At 36.7% G+C, this 24,041-nt stretch overlaps 1 protein-coding gene and 1 long non-coding RNA gene across 4 annotated transcripts in view; both read left to right on the forward strand.

Annotated features, from left to right (window-relative positions):
- Nucleotides 1–24,041, forward strand: part of THSD4 (thrombospondin type 1 domain containing 4) — a 268,971-nt gene that overhangs the window by 213,647 nt on the left and 31,283 nt on the right. The gene's annotated exons all lie outside the window — the stretch shown is intronic.
- On the forward strand, nucleotides 4,985–7,299 carry LOC149916250 (uncharacterized). The gene is made up of 3 exons (XR_016470331.1): nucleotides 4,985–6,409; nucleotides 6,644–6,686; nucleotides 6,962–7,299. It is a non-coding gene; the product is annotated as an uncharacterized LOC149916250 (long non-coding RNA).

Raw genomic sequence — 24,041 nt, forward strand, 5'->3', positions numbered from 1 at the left:
TTTTTTTGTATTTTCTCTGTTACCATAAGTACGGCAAACTTCAGTTTTACAGTACTTCAGTGACTTTCCCAAATCAGTGGTGAGAGTTGCCAATGAGCTGTTAATAATCCATCCATTTCTATTCAGAAATAAACATTGCCAGCTCTTCTTTTAAGTTTAGTAAGTACTGCAAGAAAAAGCTAAGCTCTTATATGTGTTTATTGTGATAGACTTGTGAAATCCCCGCAAGGACTTGTACATGGTGTTTTCGTGTGGTGTACTTTACTTACTGAGTGCATCTCTATATGTGTTGATGTATACATCAGTTGGAGTGTATCTCACATTTATAGCTTACTGTCTGCATTACTTGCAAGCTATGTAATTGTCCTATCTGGATTAGCATAACTGTTTTTTTCTTACCTTTTCTCTTTGGTTTTCCACTGGAGCTGAACAACAAAGACATCTTCTTGTACAGGCAACAGAGTTCTTCTCCAAACTGTGAAGAAAAGATGTAAAGAGTTGAATCTCAAATAAACTGACAATAAGCACAGCAAATTCAAACCTTAGGGAAATTTTGGAGTGAACTATCAATGACTGAATAGGCAGTTAATCTCTGGGAAGCTAGCAGTGACATTTTGTATAATGTTCCTTAAATATGCTTTCTGATATTAGGAATACTAGCAAATCTATTTTGTAGTGACTTCCTGAAAATTGAACTGAAGAGTTCAGAAATACTACACAGAAAGAGGAAAAGTTTTTTTTTTTTTTTTTTTTTTAAATACTTGCAAAATGGAGTATTCCTATTAAAATATGATAATATCAATTAATAAATATTACTTATTGGCTTCTGCTGAGTCTCCTCTCTGTTCTGAGGCTTGTGTCTTTTTCCACAGTTCTTCATATTTTGCTTAGGAATTTTCTGCTTCTGCTTAATGGATACTTTACAGAAATTTAGCCAAAATTGAGGCATCTCAAAAGGTTCTGTCCTCTTTGAGTTTTCGGAAAGATCTGATGCTCAGAGCAGATTCTGTGTTTTTTCCCAAATAATTTAATTTAGTTAACATTGGATGCTTGGTTGTAGGTATGCTGATCATCTGATTAATAGTAATTTAATTTAATTTCTCTTTTGAAAAGCCTTTTCTATGGTAATGCTACAGAAGCATCTAGAGGACACAAAGCCTTGGGAGAGTGTTGGGTCTTCCACTAGGAAAAGCCTTTACAAAGTACAGCTTTTAAAAACAGCATTGTGTGTTGATCTTGTCATTGAATATAAAAAAAAGAAAAACAAAAAAGGCCAGGATTAATGATTCAAGCTGGGTTTGCTTCACAAGAAGTGTTATAGGAGGCAATCTAAAATGTAGTGTGAACACTTCTGAATCTGTAAAGGGGATTTCGCCAATGGAGTGATAAAGTGCTACTTGAAGTACTGGCAAGTTGTGACAGTATGTGACTTTTGGAGTTCGACACTTGAGGATAATTTGTATGTAGATGTAGTATGTTTGAGGATAATGTGTATGTAGATAAGTTACCAAGGAGAGTAAAATGTTTGTTTTTAATGCAAGAGGTTTTAGAACTGGTAAGAGTCAATAAACAAGGTGCAGAAAAGTGCAAGAGCTATTTTTCTAACATTTCTTACTCGAAATTCATTTCTACGTTGCTTGATTCTTCTAGCATATGTATCCAGTTTTCCATATTCTTTGAATTACTTTCCTTAACATAATTTCAAATCGATTTTCTGCAGAGAGCGCTTTCACTAAAATGTTCATCATATTATAGCCAACGTGTAGCATTTGGCTAGGGTGAACACTTACTAAAACCCTTGAAGTTGTTAAGACTTTGGATGAAATTCAACCCTGGTGTTAATGAATTCAACTCCACTGAATTCAAGTTGCACAAGAATCTTACCTAGCATAATGACCTGTAGTTGAACCAGAATGTATCGAGGACATTTTTCTTTGCTGGCCATTTATTTTTTCAATACTGGTGTTGCTTAATTAATTACATTTTAGACTTTCTGGCAAGGTTATCTTATTATAGTATGTTCCAATGTGACCTTTTCCCATCTGGCTTCATTAAATAGTGAGCTGATACATGACAGTCCATATAGTGATCTTTAGGTTCCAGGCACAGTTTGAAAACATACTTAAGTAATGCATTCTGAAAAGCTAGCGTATTCTTTTTCATATATTAGGTGGCAGATCCTTAAAAACAAACAAACAACAACAAACTTGTGTGAGTATCTCTTTCTAGCACCCAGTGGCTAGGATTTTTGGCTCATACCTACTCACTGTTGTCAACAGTTATTACCACTTTTGGAGTTCATAGTGTTCTCATTTCCTGTGTTTCCTGATTCTGTCAGCATTTAACAAAAGTGGTGTTTTTTTCTTTTTACCATTTGTTTGTAAGCAGTGTTTTTACAAACGCAGCTATCACTACAGCATTGCACCAACTGAAGCCTGCTGTTGCTTTGATGATCTTCCCTGCAAATACATCATCTGAACAACAGCCAGCTGCAACGAGTCCCACTGAGGTGCTTGTTTCATAAGTTCTGTATTAAAGGAATGTGGTTTTTTTTTCCTTTCCTTGAAATATGGAAAGGTTGTTTTGAACTGAAGAGAAAGGAATAAAGAGAGGTATGCAAAATAGTGAAACTCAGAAAGGCTGGCTGCTCGGTTTGGCTTGTAAAGCACCCGGCAGTCTGGTTGCTTATATAACTTTCCAAACCCCCTTGGCCTGGAAGCCTCTTGAGGCTGCAAGATTTTTGGTATTTCCTGCTTCTCATCAGACCCCAAAATCTTTAATTTCAGTCTTTCTCACAGTGTTTTGATTATACTTCTGTTTCCAGTTATGAACAAAACCAAGGAACTTGAATGCAAAATTTCAAAGAAAATGTATGAAAAAAAAGAGATATGAGCAAAGAGCCTTGAACAACAGTGAGTTTTTATTTATCTGAACTCAATTAACCTGAACTTCATAGATCTCAAATATTTAGATTTGTTTTCTGTTAGCTCACTAAGCCGTCAAGTAGTTTACATGAAAATAGTAGATTGTTTTGGCTGATGACACAGTTTTCAAGGCTTACTTGAAAATCTAAGTTCTTTTTAACAATGTACGTTGAACATCTTAAGGTACATACTTGTTCTGCCACTGACCAATTTGGTGACTGTTTTCTTCATTTCCAATCTTTGTTTCAAACATTTGTCATACTAAATAATAATTAATCTCTGTTTGTCATTGGTGAGTCTTTAATCTTAAATTTTCACTGCAGTGAAATCTATGATGCATCTATATTACCATGCATGTTCCCTTGAGGGAGAAATTCCATGTTCCCACTCACAAAAATTCCATTGTCAAAGTCAGTGCATGAAACTTCAATTCCTTCTTTTCTCACTTCATAGGAGAAACAAAGAGGCTCTTCTCAGCTGTGTATAAAGTATTATTTTTCTGCTGTTATTCACATGAAAGTTAATTAGATAAAAAAATCAGTAAAACGGTTATGAAAACCGTTTGAAGAGGCTTGTTAGAAGAATTTGGTGGTTCCGTGTGTCACGGTTCTGGATGGGTAGCCATCAGGATGCTGTTTGGTTCTGTGTACTGGAATGTCTGGAATATTTCAAATACCTGACAGGTGATTGCAGAAAGAGCAGGGTTGGTCTCTTCTCAGTGGTGACAGGACGAGGGGAAATGGCCTCAAGTTGCTCCAGGGGAGGCTTAGGTTGGATATCAAGAAAAACTTTTTTACAGAAAGGGTTGCTAAGCACTGGAATAGGCTTCCCAGGGAGGTGGCTGAGTCACCATCCTTGGATGTGTTTAAAAATTGTTTGGATGTGGTGCTCAGGGATGTGTTTTAGCAAAGGGTTGTTAGTTAGGGTAGTATGGCTAGGCTGTGGTTGGACTTGATGATCTTCAAGGTCTTTTCCAACCTGAGCAATTCTGTGATTCTGAGGTGTCCACTGTATTTTTGTAAGCTTCATCTTTTTTTACCTGATATGTTTTTTGCCATTTGGCTGTAATAGTCTCATGCTTTCTTTCATAAAACAGCATGGAATAGATATGTTCTTTTCTCCTTCCATATCGTGAAACTTAATTGCCTTCTTTTCTTGAGGTGCTGTTTATATCCTTAAGGATATGGTTGTCCATGTGTGGTACACATTGTCTTCTAGAAACTTAACAATAGTAATACTGAAGAAGTTACATCTCAGAGTAGGCAGCACACACAAGTAATTTACATAGGACATCTGTACACATGTCTGTGTGTCAGAGTGCCCACCACTGGTGAGATGTCTGGTTTACAGCCAGGCCTCGCAAGAGATCTAAAACTTCAGCTTTTATCCTTGCCTTTTGTGTAAGTTTTTTCTTCTGTAACATGGATGATTCTCCTCTCTTTAATACAGCTGACTTCCTGCTCTATTCTTCTCCTTTAAGATAGCCAATGAGGCACCAATTTTGGAATGTCATGCATCCTTTGGAAATCATTAGCTTTGTGAGCTATCATGGCTGTTTTGTGTGTTAGTCACAGTACTGCCCTCTTCTTAAAAATTTTAATTCAAAATGATTGTTGTACTCTGACTCAGCTACTCCTAAAGAATGAATGATACCAGTCCAAATTCTTAAACTATCTGTAGACAAATTCCCAAATCATATCAAGACACATATCTTTTTTTTTTCTTGCCAAGAGGAGAGGTGGTTATTTATTTAAATAGCTGTTCAAATGCTGCAGAACATAACTTAAGAAAAAATGTCTGGGAACCTGGTTTCAATTGTCTTAGACATTTCTGTAAAGCATTCTTTGACTCCCTAATCTTATTTTATTCTGAGCAAAATTCTCTTTTGGATAGTGAAAAACCTCTTTCTTTGTTCCTTAAGCATCCCTTGATTTAGTTGGAATATGTTGTTACATCATTGTCTGATTCCATAGAAGAAACATTTTTATCTTTTTTTTTTTTTTTTTTTACTGTTGCTTTGCTGATTTCCCTTTGAACTTGTAAGTTTCAGCATTTTTTTTCTTACTCTTTTTTACATCTTTTAGTAAAATAATCAGCCAGAAGAAATCTACATTATTAGCAGCTTCATGGTTGGATCCAATAAAGAGACTTCATATGCAGAGAATATTTTTACATTGCAGCATTAAATTCCAAAAGAAATCCAAGGTATACATGAGGATTTAAAATTTGATTTACAGGCTGTGTGATTGAGTTAGTCAAGGGAGATTAAACTTTATCCTTTTCTTCTTAGCTTGCCCAGTGTCTTTGTTTTCTATTGAATATTGCTTCAAGTCTTTGTGTCAGAAAAGCCCTGGTACTTAGAGGTCATGCAGGCCCATTATTTCATTTGTGCTTGTGTCCATGACAGATGTAGTTAACCCCGGTCAAGACTCATTTTATTTTATGTATGTGTTATAATTAAACTGCTGCAATTCTAAAAATTTTGATAGCACGCCTGTGTTACAGGTCAGATGAATGTCTGCTGTGAGATAGAAGTTTTTAAGTGAGCTACTTAGTGAAGGTGACCGACTTGTACTCCTAATCTGGACGTGGTTTAGGAGTCTTGAGACAAAAAAGCTTGAATATCTGTTGATCATCAGTCAAACAAAATGAAAATGAGAGCATTTATTAAGGGCATGATAGTCCAGCTGCAGCCAGTCTGCATTAAAAGGCTACTGTCTGTTATCTCATTCACCCGCATTAACCTACACCAGCACTTCTACCACATAAAATAATGCTCAGCTTTTAATCAGCATGCAGCCAGTTGAAGTGAGTGATTGGTACGTGAGGGTAGAACTGCTTTCTCTTCACCTATTAAATTCTTAACATTAAGCTCTTAACATGGAGCTGTTACAGAGCAGGGAACTTCTGAACATAACTTGAAATAAGGATTTAGATTTACAGTTCTACTGAAGTCATTGGGTGTGGGAGGTAAACCTTGAGAAGGAGCATGAGCAAGGCTTAGGGGCTGGAGGGTGGGTGGAGGCCCCAGGTGAAGCTGGTTGGGATAGTTAAGGCATACTGATGCATGTAGGGCTCTGCCTAAAACTAGCAGTGATAGAGAAGCAGACCTGTGCAGAGCTTGTGGAGTTCTCAGGTGGCACACCTGTGTTTAATCAGGGTGAGGAGCAGAGGCCAGAGCATAGCTTCAGGAGATAATTGTGTAATGGTTCAAGTGATTGTGGAGAAAGGTTGCTTTAGCTGGAGTGTATTGGGAAGATTAGGAATGGGAGAGATGAGTATACTTGACTTTTAAGTGTGTTTTTTCTAGAACTTATTAGACTTATATGTCTTGATTTTTACTTTTTAAAGAAAGAAATGAAGTAGCAGTGTGTTTTTCAAGGGTGATGTCATCAAATTTTAGTGCTAAGTCAGATACTTGCTACGGACAAACAGGTTGCGCTGTCAGCAGATATGGGTTCTGTGATGAGAGACACTGGCAAAAAGTAAGCAAAGCAATGACCTCTTTCAATGAATGAGCCTTCAGACCAAACTCTGCAAATTAACCTCTCAGATAAATAATCAAAATAGTATTATTATTATTTGTTTTAATTATTTATAGATAAGCATCATATTGTTTTCCTTTGACTAAGTAAGTACATTATTTCTTAATAATTGGATTACAATTAAACTTGAATCTCTGGGTTATTACATTAGGTGTCTGTCTTGTTTTTCCAAAGGTAACTTAGGCAACCCCCCAGTCCAAGTTAGTAAATACACCAGGTAAGCATCTGTTTCATTGAGCAAAATTAGTCTACTCAAAGAATGTTTATAAGAAGTAATATCAAGGCTTTGGAAATCTTAGGGAAGAGATACACTTTTATTGGCAAAAAGAGGTCCTGTCATTTTTCTTCTAAATTGCTTGTGAGGACCTAAAGTAACAATGTTAGTGTATAATGTGTCTACAGTCAGACTACAGGATAAAGATTCCTTCAATAAGTGGAATTATAAGTTTACTGTTAAATTTCTGTCGTAACACTTCATCATTCTCTTTTCAGTTCATATTCCAGAAGGCTGGGAGGATTGGTTTTTCCTTGAGTCTGGCAGAGCTACGAGTGATAGCTATATAAGCAGAGTGATGGCTTGCTCTGATTTTTTTTGTTGCTCTTTTCAAACCTGTTCCATTCTTTCCCCAGACTTAATTAATACAGGGGAAGGTCAAGTCGGGGATTGCTTTGAACTGAAATTTGTATTATAAGTGAATAATACTTTTATTTGGTTGCCTTATTAAAACATAGGAAAAAATGAAGCAGGTTTTGTTAAGAGTTTGTAACTCATTATCACTACCATCTCTTGTTGTATTTTTAACATAACTAGAATTTATGAGACTTTTTAAGTGTCATTGAAAGCACATTATCCTAAGAACTTACCAATGTCTTCCAATTGTATCTACTGATGCAGTGAGAAATTAAGTTCTCCTTAATTTCCTTCATCTCTCTTAATAGATATCACATCTGTTCCTAAAGCTTTTGAGTCTCTGATTCAAAACAGTTCTTCATTCATTATTTTAAAAATGTTCTTACGATCCTAATGAGCAACTGGCCAAGTTTACTGTTAGCCAGAAGCAGTCAACTTAATTAGAAGGAGAGGTATCATGCTTTGAACCTGCAAAATTTGTCTGTTACTCATAAGTAATTCCTTGGTATATGAACGAAAGAGACCATTGTTTCCCCGTGCCTTGTAATGCAGACTCCATTCTGAGCTGTTGAACAGAAGACAAGTTCTGCACATCTACAAGGAAAAAGAGAGGATTTTCTCCCTTCTATTTTGTGTTTTTTCTCCCTTCTATTATTTCTAGAAGTCTCACATATTTGTTATATAGTACGCTGCAAGTAGTTTAATTTTAAAAGATTAAAAAGAAATTCTGATGTATTTTAATCAAGCTGGGATTGCCTTGTACTGATGGTGGTTCTTTAGCATGCCTCTTTGTGACAGACTGCTTTAGTTAGTTGCAGTTAGTGTGTCAGCAGAAGTGCGTACCCAAATCCTCAGGAGAAGTATGCACAAAAAGTGTTCAACATAGAAGTAGTGTGAAAACTCACAAGATACTTAGATGGGTACAGCTTGTCTTTGTTCTTTACCTTTATTTATCTTTACTTAACAGACTTTGAAAAAGGCATACTAAAAAGTAGAACAAAATATTATTGTAAAACTAAAACCAGGGAGTTATTTCAGCAATTTGAACAGTTAAGAAAACAAGAGTGTGACTTTCTGTGTACACCTTGGAACGTGGACATTATTTACTATTTGTTGAGAATCAGTCAAGTCTGACACTATGATGTTTGATACCCTGTCATGCTGGTGTTGTGTTCTTTGATTTATTTTTATTCTTGCTAAAGTTGAAAGTTAATGTGATAAATGTTGCACATAGGAGATACTAGCATTCATTTTTTTCTGATTAGAATGTGTCCCATGTCTTTAGCATCACTGTCTCCACTGCACATATTTTTGAAGCAAAGGTGAAATCAGATGGAACAGTTTTGTACTGACCTTTGAGTTTCTTTAAAACTTCAGGAGAAAACAGTGGTAATACGGTCAGGATTCCTGTGAAATCTACACAGAATCAAGCATGTCAGAACCGGGCTAAACCTGGAATTACAGTTGGATGGCAGTTGGCCATAATTCTGCAGGTGCTGATGAGTGCTCTATGAAGTACTCTCCATAGTGTAAAGCTCTCTTTAGTGTAAGCAATAATAAATTACCTCTTAGATTGTAAAAGTCTGAAACTGAGAATTAAGTTAAGGCTAAGGAATACTGTTACAGAGGAAATGCTATATTAGTGAATAAAGGAATCTTTAGTTTTTCCTTAGTGTATTTAGTGTATGGATTGGAGATGCTGTAGATTTTCCTGGTGAGCGTGGTGTAATTGGTCATGGATGTTTTCACCTAGCTGAACTGTGCTTTTTTCATTCAGTTTTGGGCTTTAAATTTTCATCGTGTCATAGGTAGAATAAGTTAACGAGGTTTAACAATAAGCACTGACTATAGCATCTACTCTTAGAGTTGTCTTCTGCTACTCCTTCATTCTGGCATACCTGGTTCTTAAAATTGTTGCAATACTGTATACCTAGAGCCAAATTTCATTTGGATTTAGATTTTAACAGTCTGTTATCCACTGCCACCTTCTTGTGTTTTCTTCTTCCCTCATTCACTTTAAAGCAGCCTGTCTGGTGGCTCTCCCCTTAAAAATTACTGAGTAGCAGCTTTTAATTTCCAGGTGGCAATTCTTGGGTCTTTTTCTTCTCTCCTGGTAAGGCAGTTTGCAACTTGCAAGGGTTACTTTTCTACTCTACCTAATGGTGCAGAATAACAGATTTTTTTTTCCTGCATTTGTCCTGGCTCTGGCAACTTAAAGCGTAATTAAAAGGACACTGCATAAGTGAGGTTTTCAGGGAAATCTTTAAAGGTAATGTTACTATTTTTAATTAGTCAAATGTACTTAAGTATCTTAAGTTTCTTCATGTTGTATATGAGAAAAATTATTCTAACCTTATACAAAGTATTGAGTTTCACAAAATTTTGCTTCTGTTCCTGTCATGTCAATGAAGGTACTACCAAAGGTTGCATACTTCCATCTTTTGATGATATGCTCCCTGCTGCCCCCAAACTCCTCCTTTGGCCTGGCCGTTATGCCTTAGGCCTTGCTTGGGACTGATAACACTGTTTTGATAAATACCGTGACTGAGTCAATCGTCTTAGTGAGCAGCCTGGGAACCCCTTGAGCTCTAATCCTGATAACAAGACTGCATGTGATGTCTCCAATTCCTTCTAAATATTGTGAAGCTTGAGTGACTATAATTTCAGAGTGGATTATATGGAATATTTACTAGAGGTAACTTACTGAAACATCCATGTTTTGAGAGAAGGTAAACCCTTAGGATGGAATGTGGTGGATAATCCATTCCATTATAGTTCCCTAAGAATATAACCTGTGACTTTATCTGTTAGCAAACACCAGGGGAGCCTGGTATACTGACTCTAAGAAAAATAACACAGAGTGCGGAGCAGAGTTCAGGTCCCATGGCCAAACACCATAATCGTTATGCAGGGATGAGGCCTTGGTGATACTATTGAAACTGATAAATTAATTATCATAGAATCATAGAATGTCCTGGGTTGGAGGAGACCTGTAAGGATTCTTTATTTAAGGATCATTATTTTTCTTCTCTAGGCTGAACAAACCAAGGACTTCAGCCACTTCTCATATGTCTTCCCCTCTAGTCCCTTCACAATCTTTCCAGCCCTCCTTTGGATGCTCTCTGATAGTTTTCTGTCCTTTTTATACTGTGGTGCCCAAAACTCTACACAGTACTCTAGGTGAGGCTGCACCAGAGCAGATTAGAGCAGTGCAATCACATCTCAGCCCCTACTCTGTATCTGCATTCATGTTCTTGGTTAACTTTGCATGCTTTGAAGATAGAGTTGTCCCAGCAATTCAAAAGAATCCGTAATCTGTTGCTTTAATAAGCTGCTCTATTCACTACTCTAGCTGTGAGAGTTTTCATTGGGCATGGCCAAATTCCTTAAGGGAGGAGTAATGGAAGTGCATTTGAACACAATTAGATGAAATGAGCAATTTGCTATTTGTGAATCTGTAATCACAATACTTTGTATATTGAATGTGACCGGCCAGTACCAAATTGGGCATCACTCAGAATCTAAGCTCAGCTACCCCCTGCTCCACTGACATCTGAGAACAAGCCAAAATATACAGGGATTTATTTTCTGCAAAACTTATTTGCCCTTTTTCACATGACATGTCTCCAGCAAGATGACAGGGTGGATTCGGTTGGGTTATACATTTATTTTGAATCTCTTGACTGTCATCATCATCCAGCTTTCTCGGAATTCAAATCAATATGAGAAAAATTCTAGAACTAATCTTGAGAGGGAAATGCAGTAATGGAGCAGACCTTAAGTTTTGCACAAGATTTAGCATATGTGCCTGTGAGTTTAAGCAGAGCTGCCTTGGTTTCTCCTTCCTTGGAAGGCTCCCAGGCCTTAGTAGACCATTTGTATGTTACGGAAGTATTTCAAGACACTGCCTTTTAAAACCAGTAATCAATAGCAGTGTAGTTGTTTAGTGCTTAGAATCCATTCAGCATGGTAAGTTCCAGAGGGGAGGTGAGAGCAGTGATTAAAACTTCTTGCTGTGCAACGCTGCCCTCCTTCACTTTCTCTCTGTGGTGTTTTCTACTGAAATCCATTAGTGTTTGGGTTTGTATTTCATGCCTCCATCCCAAATTTGGCTGCTGAAACAAAAGCTCCTTGGTTCTTTGAGAAAAGCATCTCAGAAAGTACTTCTTATCTTCAAAGTGTTTTTCTGACATTAATTAATTGGATCCTCACGATCCTGTGAGCAGGATAAGGAGCAGCCTGAAAATGCCCATTAGGCACTCGTACTGCAATGAACTGTGTTAAACACCTTTGGAGCCTTGCTGGATAAAAGTGTTTTCTCTACTGCCCAAATAACTTTAGAAGTGTTTGATAAGAAGTGCACAAAAATTAAAAATGCTTTTGAACTTTCAGCAGACTTTTATATTTATGTGCTTGTGGATGTAAAAAAGCTGCTGTTCAAACAAGCAGGGGCAGATCCTCAGCAGCTTGTAAATTACAATGGTGCCATTGATTTCACCACTACTGAGCTGCCCTAAACATGCTAAAAGGCCTGGCTTTTTGCTTGGGAAGTAAAGCAATATGTAGTAACACCTGATCTGAATAAAGAGCTTTAAAACCTCATAATAATAGTAATAATACCTGTAATGAATAAATACTTGCAAACACCTGGAACAGATTGTGTGTGAGACAGTCAAAAGAAAGATATTAAATGAATGTAAAAGGAAGGTAAACAAAATAAAACCAGTTGGCTGTATTTGTGGGCATACTGTAGTATGAAAATGAAAAATATTTCTTATCTTCCCACTGAATTACCAAACATTCTTTCTGCTTGAGTGACTGTCCTCCTGAACTTCATCTGACAGTTAAGTCATTGTAAAAGAAGTCTATTTGTGTTTCAGAATTTAGAGTGGGACTTATTTCTGTCTTCACTGAAGTTAAGCAACAAATTCTGCTAACCATTGAAGTTACAAACAACCGTTTTGGTTGTGAATCTGTGCACTGAAGGTCTTCTGCTGCCTTCAGCATCAGTTAGTGGATGAAGTGCTGAGCTTCCCACCACAATTCAAATGGAGGTGTGGGAGAAGTCTGTTTTGCTGAGGCTCCTAGCATCTATCTTTGCTGGGTAACTGAAAGACGTTACAAAGCCTTCCAGTCTTTCTCTTCTCATGATGCAGTTAGAAGTGGGAATAAATGGTGTGTTCACATGATGTATTTGAGAAAAGTATTGATTTTCTCCTTTGATAGAAGCTTTAACTGATTAGCAGGGCAGCAGTATTGCGCTTCAGAAAACAGTACTTGCTGCTTTTTGATTCTGTGTTATGCCAGTGAAGGTTATTATATGAGTTGCTTAGCCAGTAATCTATTTATATTGTAGAGATTTACAGTATTATTCTGTCTCCCATCTCCCTTTCTCCCTGTCATTGCAGATGTATGCAATGACTTTGTTGGCCTGAGTGGGAAAAATAATGTTATCAGCTGGTTTTGGTTTCTTTGGATGAGGTAGGCAGGGTTTGTGCCTTAGTTTAAATTTTTGGCAGTTAATCATAGAAACTAAAAATGAATAAAAGAAGAAAGGAGTGGAGAAGGTAAAGAACATACAAACTGAAAGGAAGAATAATGGAAAAAATCAAAACTCATTCAAAGTTAAACTCTCTACCAATGACTTTTTAAAAATGCAAGGGTGAATTATAATCTGGATTTATATTTTTATCAAAATTGATCAAACAGATATATATGGATTGCTATTTACTTGGAATAATAATAATCTTTGCTAAGATTTTTTTTTGGTTCATTTAATTTTTTGGAACTTTCTGTATTTTTTAGCATGAACGTTAAAAAAAGCTTCTCAGTAGCTTTACTGAATGAGTGTATCTCACATTCAGTTTTTTAATATTATGTAAGTAACAGCTCTGCTAACTTGGGCAATTAATGCTAGTCCTGCTATCAGGTATGTATAATAGTTGCATACCATGGGCCTAGTCTCTGAAGGATCCTAAAGAATCTCCTAAGTTTATATAGTTGATCCTCTTTGGCTTTCTGGTCTCAGAATTTTTTGTTTTATTTTATTTTATTTGTTCAGTAGTTGGACTATTTCTGTATTTTATTAGTCAATAATCAGATATAATTTGGAAGATGTGTCATGCCTCCAGTTTAACAGGTGCAGTTATATAGCCAAAAAATACACAAAGAGCTCAGCTGGGGGAAGTAAGAGCCACCAAAAAGGTGTGTGTGTGTGGGAGGCTCGAAGTGTTTTAATTTACTTGAGTATTGTGGAAGAGTCAGGCTTTGCTCTGGCAGTGTTTCCTTAACAGAGCATGAAAATTTTCTAAGGTAGCTTAGGCAACTTTGATCTCATTCTGTTCCTGGCAATGTTGTAGACTCAGAGCCAATTGGGTGCCCCTCAATGCCAAGAGGGTACCTGAAGTCAAACCTGTTTGCAGGATAATCCTGCAATAAATCATAGCATTTACAGTTACATAGCTTTATCCACCAGAGTTGTAGCTTGCTCTTACTGGAGTACGGGAGAGGACCTCTTAAGGTATTGGCTTAGCTGCATAAGATGTGCATGAAAATACCAGTGGTCTGTTTTATGTCTTGGCAGTGGCCTGTGAAAGTAAGAAATTATGGTAGTTGTTATGGTGCAGCCCGCAATGGCATGGATTAAGAAGATTCATTTCTATATATTCACCATCCCCTTGATAAAGCTCCTGTTTTTATCTTGAATCAGATTGAAACAAGTCATTTAGAAGTTAAAGACTTTGTCCCCGTGTAACATCTGCACTGTCATTTGGTAGTATGACGTAGTTTTTCTACATGTTTAATCTCTTGCCATTGGAGTAGTTGGTTTTTCTGTCTTTGTAGCAGAACACCATTTTAAATGATTTTCTGGAGGTAAAATATGTGATGAGCTCTTGACCTATGGGGCAGCATTCCTAAGAAGACACTTTAATTGTAAATATGGATAAGATGTTCCCAGCTGAATATCAAACTAGGTATACATTTTTAAGAAGTATGAAGTGACAAGAAATAATTTACAAAAGAAAACTAAATTTGGTATTAATCTAAACAGTTTGAACAATGCTGTCTGAAATGCAGAAAAAGTAAGATTACGTATTGTGCAATTTTTGGTTAAAACAAAAATGAGGGCTATAGATAATGTCATGATAAATGTAGCATAAGACACTCAAAAAAAAAAAAAACCCACACCCCAACTTTTCAGTTGCATTACAGTACATTTAAAGGGAAGTAGGAGGGCATCAGGATGGGTGTTAGGAAAAGGCACTTCAGCAGCGAGTGGTTGGGCACTGGGACAGGCTCCCCAGGGCTGTGGCCATGGCCTGAAGCTGCCAGAGTTTAAAAAGCATTAGGGCAGCATTCTCAGATGTAGGGATTGAACTTTGAGTGATCCTGTGTGGAGCCAGGAGTTGGCCTCGATGGTCTTTATGGGCCCCTTCCAACTTGGGATGTTCTCTGATTCTATACTTTCTTATACTTCTTATGTATGCTTTTTATACTTCTCAAAAAGTGATCTCAAAGAAGATAGTTTATAAAACTTTAAATAATAAATGCTTAGTAAAGAAGGGAAAAGACTTTATTTTCATTTAACCATGTATTCTGTATCATGCTTCCAACATAAGCTTTAAAACATTTAAGTGTAGTTCTCAATGGCAAAATAATTGTAGTTTGTACTAAGGATACTTAACTCACTTTTTTTCTGTTATCTGAACTCTGCTGCTTTATGTATGCCACAAAGTACTGCAGTTAATTAGCCAGTCTTATTAAGTGGGAGGCTTAGAATGTACAAAACTATACTTTCCTTGTTAACCAGGGAAAAATTGTTTCACTATAGTTTTTATAGCTTTGTAGTTTTGGAATGAGTAACAACGATAGAAAGAGAAGCGATGCACTGAAATGATTTATATTTGGCAGAGTCCTCTGCTATCGATGAAATAATTCGATTGTATTCTTTCTTGTTCTTGGACCTATAAAAATGATCAGTACAATGAGATTATTTCTACTTTTGCTGTGTTCATGGATTGCTGGGCTTACCTCCATGTGTCAGCTGTGTTTCACATGGTTTGATAGCTCTGTTAAATAAACGTCAAATCAGTTCAGTCTCAGAGCATCTTTTTTATGTTTAAATGTGTTGACTGCCTATTTGATGACATAACCAGTAACATGTGGAAGATTGCCCTGAGCATTTGTGGCCAGAAAATTGTGTATGAGAAAGTGGATACCAATGCTGAACTGACTTGCTGTATTTCCAGCTTTCCTCTTTCCACCCAGCTTCTTGTGCCAGGAATTCATCTTCAGGCAATATGTTCTCAGGTAAATGGAGACACCCTTTCACTAATGCATGTATGATTGTTCTTTGCTGAGAGCCAGATAATAGGGAGAGTCTGTAACAAATCAGTGTTCTTTTAAGCTGATGACCAAAAGGTACTAAGTTGTTATCATCTTGTATTGGAAGGGAGAACAAGTGACAAAGTAAATCTGTTCAGCACTGAACTAGTTCTGTGGGCAGAGGAACAAGGTCTGTCTGGTTTGGTTTGTGTCCAGTGTCAGTACTGTAATGGCTGCTAAATGAATCAAAGCAAATTTTCCCACCCATAACACCCTCTGGTCACTCACCTTGTTGTAAATAACTTCAGTTCTCCATGTTCAGGTCCACTCTGCCTGCTGGCCCAGGATCTCAGCTTTGCACAGGCTGACAGACCAGTTGGCTGCCTGGCATTACAGATAGCTTCTGGACTCGTGCTGTAGCCTGCTTTCCAGTAGGGCAAAGTTGTTTTGGATCTCTGTTCTATCCTGTTACCTGCATTTGTTCAAATAGTTTTGTACTGGAGACTCAGCACTTCTGTTGGACTTACCTGAAGTCAGACAGTGGGTAGTATAGAAGAAGCTCCCCAGAGGGTGGGAATGACTGACATTGTGCCAGAAGAGGATACTTCTAACCTAGGGCACCCAGGAATGCTTTGTAGCTACCACATCTGTGTGTTTTGAGTTACAGTATTGGATGTTACCACAATAAAAAAAAAATTTTTGAAAAATTCCATTTAAAATTTAAAACAGCTTAGAAACATTCATCAGTTCCAGCTTTTCATTGCTAGGAATTAAAGCTATTTAGCAAACAAAAGAAGCAGTTATAATTCTATTTCAACTTTTGGTTATCGTGAGATACAGTGCTGTTTTTCTCCAGAGATACCACAATCTGCTCTTTTTTACTCAGCTGCCTCACAGCTATTCAAGTTCTTGGCAGTTGTTGAGAGTGCAAAGAGTTGCAAAATACTTCTCAGTATGCCAGCTGGAGAAAAGAGTGGGATATTTGCACATGTGCTTTTTAGTAATCTGGCCATTCTGACTGAAGTGGTATCTAGATTAAAAGATAATGCAATCCACCCATAGGATTTAGGCCAAATGTGTGCGATGTTTCTATGCTGGGCTAACTAATGTGCAGCTGAGCTGTGCCAGAAGGCTCAGCTATCGCCTTCAGATGCATTTAAGAGCCAGTCCCATCAGCTTCTGAAATATAAGAACTAGATTCTAACTGAGATGGTACAACTAAGCCAAATGCTAAAATCTGCAGATTCAATGAAGTTGCACACTTAGAATATCACTTGCTATGTTGAAAGTGTATCCCTCCTAGAGACTATTAGTTTCCAGCCCTGAATATTGTTTATTTCACATTACTGTTGTTTCTTAATATTTGGTTTACAGCTACTGTTAGTGAGGTATATATATGATTCTAAAAATCCAAACTATGCCTTTACACTGTAATTTCCATCATCCCACCATCATTCTTGTCAGGCCTTACAACAGCTGAAGTCCTGGGATGGCCACTTATAAACTTTAATCTTAGTTATGTCCTGCTTTCTTTAAAGAAAGAAATGAAAGATGAATATGTAAGTATCTGGAAAAACTTTCACCTTCCCATGGAAGAATCACCAAAATGCTGAAATTTTGCTTTAATTTCCCTTTTTACTTGCATTTTCTAATCTACTTCATGAACTCTATGCTTCAGAAGTTCCAACTAATACATAGGTAAATTTTTACCACCTTTCTTAGCAGCAGCGTAAGTATACAGATCTGTTAAAGTCCTCTGATTGGTTAACACTACTATTTTCTATCTGTTTTCAAAAAATTCCTGGTTAGATTTTCAGTATTGCAGTTTTCCCTAGTAAGATTGTATGTGATGTATGGAAGAGCAATAGTGGCGAAGAAGCACGGTAAATTCTGCGTAGTTATACATCTTGTACATGTCATAATTATATCTCTGTATTTGTTAGTGATGCCAGTGTTGGAGACTGGTGTGAGCTGTAGTGTGCATGTTCACTTCACTTCTTTTTTCATCAAAAAGACTTCAGAAAGAGAAGGAGAAGACTTGTTTATTTTAGCTGGCTATTACCAGTGTGTGTCAGGAAAGGCCACATGAACAATGTGGGGAAATATTCCATTCTCCGATAGATGCTGAAGGCGTATGCCATTCTGTAACACGTGGATTGATTTGCTTGAAGATTTTATTGCAAGTTCTTGGAACTTTGAATTCTTTTATAGTGCATGAGTCTGCATAGATTGTATTGGCTGTATGATAAACCAGTTCTGTTTCTCAAAGACTGTTACTTATTGCATTGGTAATTATTCTGCTCTGCTTTGCTGTCCCAGCATTTCCCTTATTGATGTGTCAACATTCTTTTTGGAGTTAAAAATGAAGGAAAAAATAGCCAAAACTGAATGAGGAGGGAGCTGCATCAGCAGGGGAAAATTAGAGCAGCAGTTTAGTGGATGCTCCAAGAGGAAAATGATTCGTTGCTGTGGTGGTAGAAAATGAGCATTTCTGATTACAGTAATTGACTGGAAACCTTGATGTTTAAGCAAGTATGTCTTATTTTCTTCTGGCAGGTAGAAAAGATCAGTTTTTTTTTCTGGGACTTGTTGCCTGAGATGATTTGCAAGAGCAAGCACATGAGGAACTCAGAACAAGATTAAACTATGCTCTGAGGACAAATTCAGCAATAATGAAAGAAAGAATTATTGCTGACAGCAGCATATTACTGTGCAGCATTACTATTGCTGCTGATTTGATCAACTGATTATATAGAAGAAAAAAAGAAAATTATACAAGTGAGCCAAAATTGACTTGCCATTGTAATGAAAACCTGGGAAATCCCTGCCAAAAATAAGCAAGTTCCACAAAGGCTGAGACTGGCTGAAAATAATTTGTGCATCTGTGTCAGATTTGGGAAGTACTTGTGTCCACCACTTTTTCAAGAAATCGACAGTGCTTGCAAAACAGTAATTTTAAATTTCTGTTTTGGCAGAATATCAAATTCAATCCATGTTTTTCAGAGTCAGACCAGAGATAGTACAACTCTGAAAGCAAAGCAAACCATTTCCGTTTGTGCCAAAAAAATTCTGTTTGCTTTTGGGCTTTGCCTGGCTTTGTTTGCTGAGCTGGTACATCTTGTACGTCCAGAGAGAGTATAGAAATGGCCATCAGTTGTTTGGTTTTAGACCATTCATTACAGTGAGCAACATGGGAGCTCAGAAGGGTCGCTAGAAAATCTAAACAGAAAAATTAGGGAGCTGCACACGTCCTCCAGGCAAAAAATAGTTGGAAAAATGAACGATAATTTGTCTTTTGTGAATGCAGTGCTGCAGTCACTGAAACATCTCAGTACACAAACTCAAAAGAAAAAGGTTTAAAAGCTATGCAGCATTCCAGAGAATCATAAATATATATGGCAGATGATTTTGCACTGAAAACAAGTTTAAATGAAATAGCTAAGACAGGAGGAAGGTGACATCTTGAAGAACTATCTGAACAAAAGTATTCTGAAAACACTGTGTATGTATTTTAAGTGTGTCCATGGAAGTAATAGAATTCTGAACGCCTCAGCGCTGGGTGATGGCATGAAATCCAGGAGAGGAAATTGCCCAGAAACCGGATGAGTTACAGAAAAGTGGTCAAGCAAGACAAATAGCAAAAAGTAGATGAACTTTGAAGGAATTGGATTCCATCACATTGATCTGCTATTGATGATAGTTTTCTACATCTCCATGTAACTTCAATTGGCAATACAAACCTACACATTCAAAATGCTAGTTTATAGTCAGTCATAAAGGTTAAAGATAAATTTTCTTGGTACAAATCTTTTTCAGCATCTCAATTAGTCTCTTCTGTTCTTAGTTACTGTTAGGCTTTCTACATCCATTCTAACAGTGAAGATTGCAGTGCTCAATCTTCCAATCGACAAAAAACTTACTATATCACCTTTAAAAAAATAAAATTGTTGCAATTATTAGGAAGTGCATCCAGAATGTCTGTTCCTGCACAACTGAAACAGCAGTAACTGAGACCAAAGATGACAGAACTTTAGTCTCTTGTTCTGGCTCTTTTTGATTTTTTGCTCTGGAAAGATAAAGCCAAAGTAGAATCTCAGAACGAAGTTGGGAGAATTAATTTAATGCAATTCACTGTATGACACTTGTTAGGATACAAAGCAGGATTTTTTCAATATGATATGAATATTATTTAAAGGTCTTCCTGCCTGACCTTTCAGCAACAGGTTTGTTGATGATGTTAAAAAATGAATACATCAGAGGAATACATACACAGTGCCCATAAGGCTTCAGGTGAAACATCATAGTAGGAAAAGATGTAATTAGAAGGACAAAAACTTGTCTCTATCAACTTTTATCATTTCCTTTAGTTGATGGCATTATGATGTCACAAGTTTCTTCTGACGTTTGAGAAGGTCAGGAGAATCATAAAACAAATCCTAATTGCTTTTGGTCAGGAAAAATCTCTCCCTTCCCCTGTCTTGGTTGTCAGTGAAGAAACCGTCAGGTTGTTTGTTATCACTTGATTCTTTCTGTTTACAATCCCTTAGCCATACTAATGTTTCCTGAATTAAACTCAGAGTCCACTGGGAGCTGTGCCATATTTTTGGAAAGGAATTATTTCTGAGAATCCATTTGAACCAGTCCCTATTGCTTTATTTTTAATCTGTATATTATTGTAGATAGCATTAGGCTATTATTAGGATATTTAGAATATTCAGATAGCATTTAGCTGTTATTTTCTTATTCTCTGTATGCATCACGGTAGTAAGTACTACACTGTCACATGTATGACTTGCAGTATTTTTAGATTGCTGTAAATGTAGTAAGTTCATTTAATTGTGTAATTATTGTGCATTCTGTACTGCAAGTCTGATCGGCGTTCTGATCCATGTAACTGATTTTCCTACAGGAAAAATTAATGGAAGCTGTGTTTCTTTTGCTTCTTTCGTCATAGTGTTTTTTCAGAAGCAGTCATATTGTTTACTATAGCTGTTTCTGGGTACTTATTCTGACAGTGTTGGGAAGACCTTGCTTCTAAGTCACAACAGTGTAGAGAAAACATTCTTGAACATCAATTCAACTTAAAATGCTTTTTAAAGTAAAACACCAAAATATATTCCAAATGTTATTTGACAAGTAAAAATCGTGCTGAATTGAAAAAATGAGGCAGTTGCTACACTTGCCCTCTAAGACATTTTGGTTTAATTGGCAGCTGCAAAACAAGCAGGGCTGGAGAGCCCAATCCGTTCACCCACTGGTCTTTTATAGCTGCTTCTGCTGAAGATGTTATTTGGTTAATTTTTCACCATATTTTATCAGCCCGTGGCCAGAATTGTGAGCATCCCTGCAATTTGTCAAGGTTCTCTGGGGTAAATTACCAGAGAGACATTTGGATATAACTGCAGCAGTGCAAGTCTTCACTTTATTTCCCACCGACCACAGTTGAAAGAATGCAGTCTGTTTCCTGGAAGAGAACTGCTTTTCCAAATGAACATCATGCATGCTCGTTTAAGAACTTGCAAGGCCTAGAATAGTTCAAGCTTTAGATAGAAAGGAATTCAAAACCAATTCATACCATTGCTTCTTTTGAAGACAGTTTCCAAAAATGGCAGGGGAGTTCTGACCAGAAAAATAAATTGTTTTACTAGAACTTCATCCACAGCACTTCTTAAAATTTCTTCATGGTAATGCTGTAAATGTGATGCCATAGTTTTGATAAATAAATTTTGTATTTGAAAAAAAGTTGAGTGAAACTGTTGTAAACTGGAACATCGAAACTTACCTTAATTGAAGAAGATGGGAAGTAACTGATTTCTCCCAGAGCAAATGAGTTAGCAAATGATAAAGAACAGTGCATTTCCTTCTGTATAGGATTTGTAACTTACTATTGCAGTTTACTTTTATAGAAAATTTTAATGCAGACTGGATTTTTTTCACAAAACCCACCTGGATGCTTTCCTATGTAACCTCCTATAGGAAACCTGCTTTAGCTGGGGGGTTAGGACTAGATGATCTCCATAGGTCCCTCCCAAGCCTTACGATTCTGCGAGTCCATGATATATTTTTCTAGTTCAGAGTGATGCAAAGCTTTTTGTAGTGTTTTTTATTTTAAAGGCATCTGTGAGTATGAACTTGTCAGGAGATTCAGGGACTGGAGCTTTGAGAAGACTCAGCATGTGATCTAGACTTGAGAAAGTTGGCAAGAGTGAAAAATGCAATAAAAAGGAAATATAGTAATAGAATTATCTTTGAAATACTGGATAATTTTTTATTTTATTTTATTTTCTGGTCACAGTGATGCAGTTTGAATTGGGATTACAAATGCTACACTTACAAATCATCAGATACCAACTTCCTTCAGGAAATACTGACCTTGAAAGAGGGTATGAGTTCATTCTTCACAGAGCACCACTGCACTGGCTATCTTTGCTTTAAATTCTTGCTGAGTTTTTCAAGTTGCAGGGGCAGCTGTGTAGAATCAATAATAATAAGCAGGAAAGCATGAACTGCAGAACATCTTTAAAGGGAGAGCAGTAAAATGGACTGTTGGAAATTAATATTCTTCAGCTACTTGAAATACAATCTTAATTATAGTCTATTGAGATTTTTGCCACAGAATGGTAGCCCAGGCTTGTAGCCTGACAGTACATGCTGATAGAGTAATGCAATACTCTGTCACTCCAGTGCAAACCATTACTGAAAATCGCTGTAAACAGCACAGTTTTAGTTAAGAAGCTGAGCCCAGGATGAAAGACAGATGAAATAGCTACAGACTGTACGAGGAACAAAATTCTTTATGAGGAATTAAGGGCATATATAATAGTCTTTCATGCTTCAGCTAAAAATATTAGCACCATAAAAATTCTTCAGGGGGCAGAGTTGAGGAGGTAGCGGCAGGATGATCAAAACATAAAAGGGGCATATTTTCTTTTTTTTACGGGGAGACCTCATTCAGACTTGTCAGGTGATGGATTTGAAATGAAAGTTTTGTGGATTCATAGTTTCCCAGGCAGCCATCTTTCTACAGCTTCATTATTAACACCAATTTAATCTTAGCCTGCCCTATTTCTTATACCATTTAAATTGTTGAATTAAGTAAAATTATGACGCGTATTTATATTGTGAGCCACATGTGGCAAATTCTTGATGATGCCACTTGTTTAAGTGTCATTTTGGGAATGGTACTGAATTACTTTTCTTTAGGAGACCAAGAAGGCAGGGGGCTATCCTATATGTTGCCTGAAAGTAAAAATGGCAGTTTTGACTGACTTCAGTAAGGGCTTCCTTCTCATAGATTCTGTTGGCTGTAGCCAGCTGCTTTAAGCTCTAACCTTTCTACATCTTACATTTTATCTAGAGCTATGAAACAATACTTTCTTTAAACTCCAGATAGAAGGAAATGCAATAATATGAAGTTTAAAATTCATTTATCTATTTCAAATCCTTTTCTCTTCAGTTACTACCTCGCTTCCCTTTGAACAGAAAGCAAATTTGATCTTACCTACTTCTCCTGTACAAACTGGGATATTAATAACAAATTAACTTATGTGTGCAATCTGCACACTTAAAATATTCTTCTCACACAATTTGTTTCTCCATCTTGAAAAAGTCCTTAGCATTCCTAAAGATATGACTATGTCAGTTTAGTACAGGGAGGATTAATAAAGCTCATATAATTGCAATTAGGAGTAGATTGATATTATCACTGTTGCATATCTCATTTTCTACATAAGAAGAACTTCAACAAGCTGACTTCAAATTACAAGCATAACTGAAGATTCCAGTTGGCTGATGCTTGAAGACTGATTAAGTCTCCCACTTAGTCTAATGAATCATTGCTTTTTCATTATCAAATAACAATAAGGATTTGCAAGAGGCCTGGATACATGATTGTATCTAAGCACATTTTACAATATTCTTACAATGTTTTTAAAAAACACAATGAAGTTTTCTTCACAATGAAGTAATTTCATCAAAATTAAATTGCAAACAGTAGGTTAGTCAGCATCAAGTATTCCCATAGGGGAAAAAGTCTTCAAACCTTTTGGCTCACCAAACAAGGGTTCTGAAAGTGTTGCTGCCCTTTTGTCCCAGTATTTTTTATTATTATTATTTTTTTTAACAGCTTAAACAGCTTGTAGAGTTGTATGTAATGCTGTGAGCACTGTGAGCATTTTATCTATTTCTCATAATTGTGACAGGACAGAAAAGAAGCTATCTCTGATGTAACCACATCCTCAACCCTAAAGTTTTATAAAGTGAAAGCTGGTACATTGAATTTGCATTAAATATGCAGTGTACAGCAAAATTATTAGTAAATTTCGTTGTCTGCTCTAAGTCTGCATTTGAGAACAATTTGTTTTATAGTGAAATTGAAAATTGGCTGAGTAGAGCATCTGACGTGGCTTCAGCTGAAGATACTATATTTTAAGAGCTGTAGAAATTTAATGTTGCATGAAGTTATGCATGTGCACGTGGCAAGAGTTTAAGTAGGGACTTAAAATTATAGCCACATAGATAAAAAGAAGCATAAGCAAGAGGAAGCAGAGGCACCTAATAATCAGTGTGTTCTCTGTGATCACTAAGGGCATGCACTGCACAGCTGGTTCACACTTC

This window comes from Phasianus colchicus, chromosome 12 (genome assembly GCF_987193195.1).
Source record: "Phasianus colchicus chromosome 12, bPhaCol1.hap1.1, whole genome shotgun sequence".
Classification (NCBI taxonomy): domain Eukaryota; kingdom Metazoa; phylum Chordata; class Aves; order Galliformes; family Phasianidae; genus Phasianus; species Phasianus colchicus.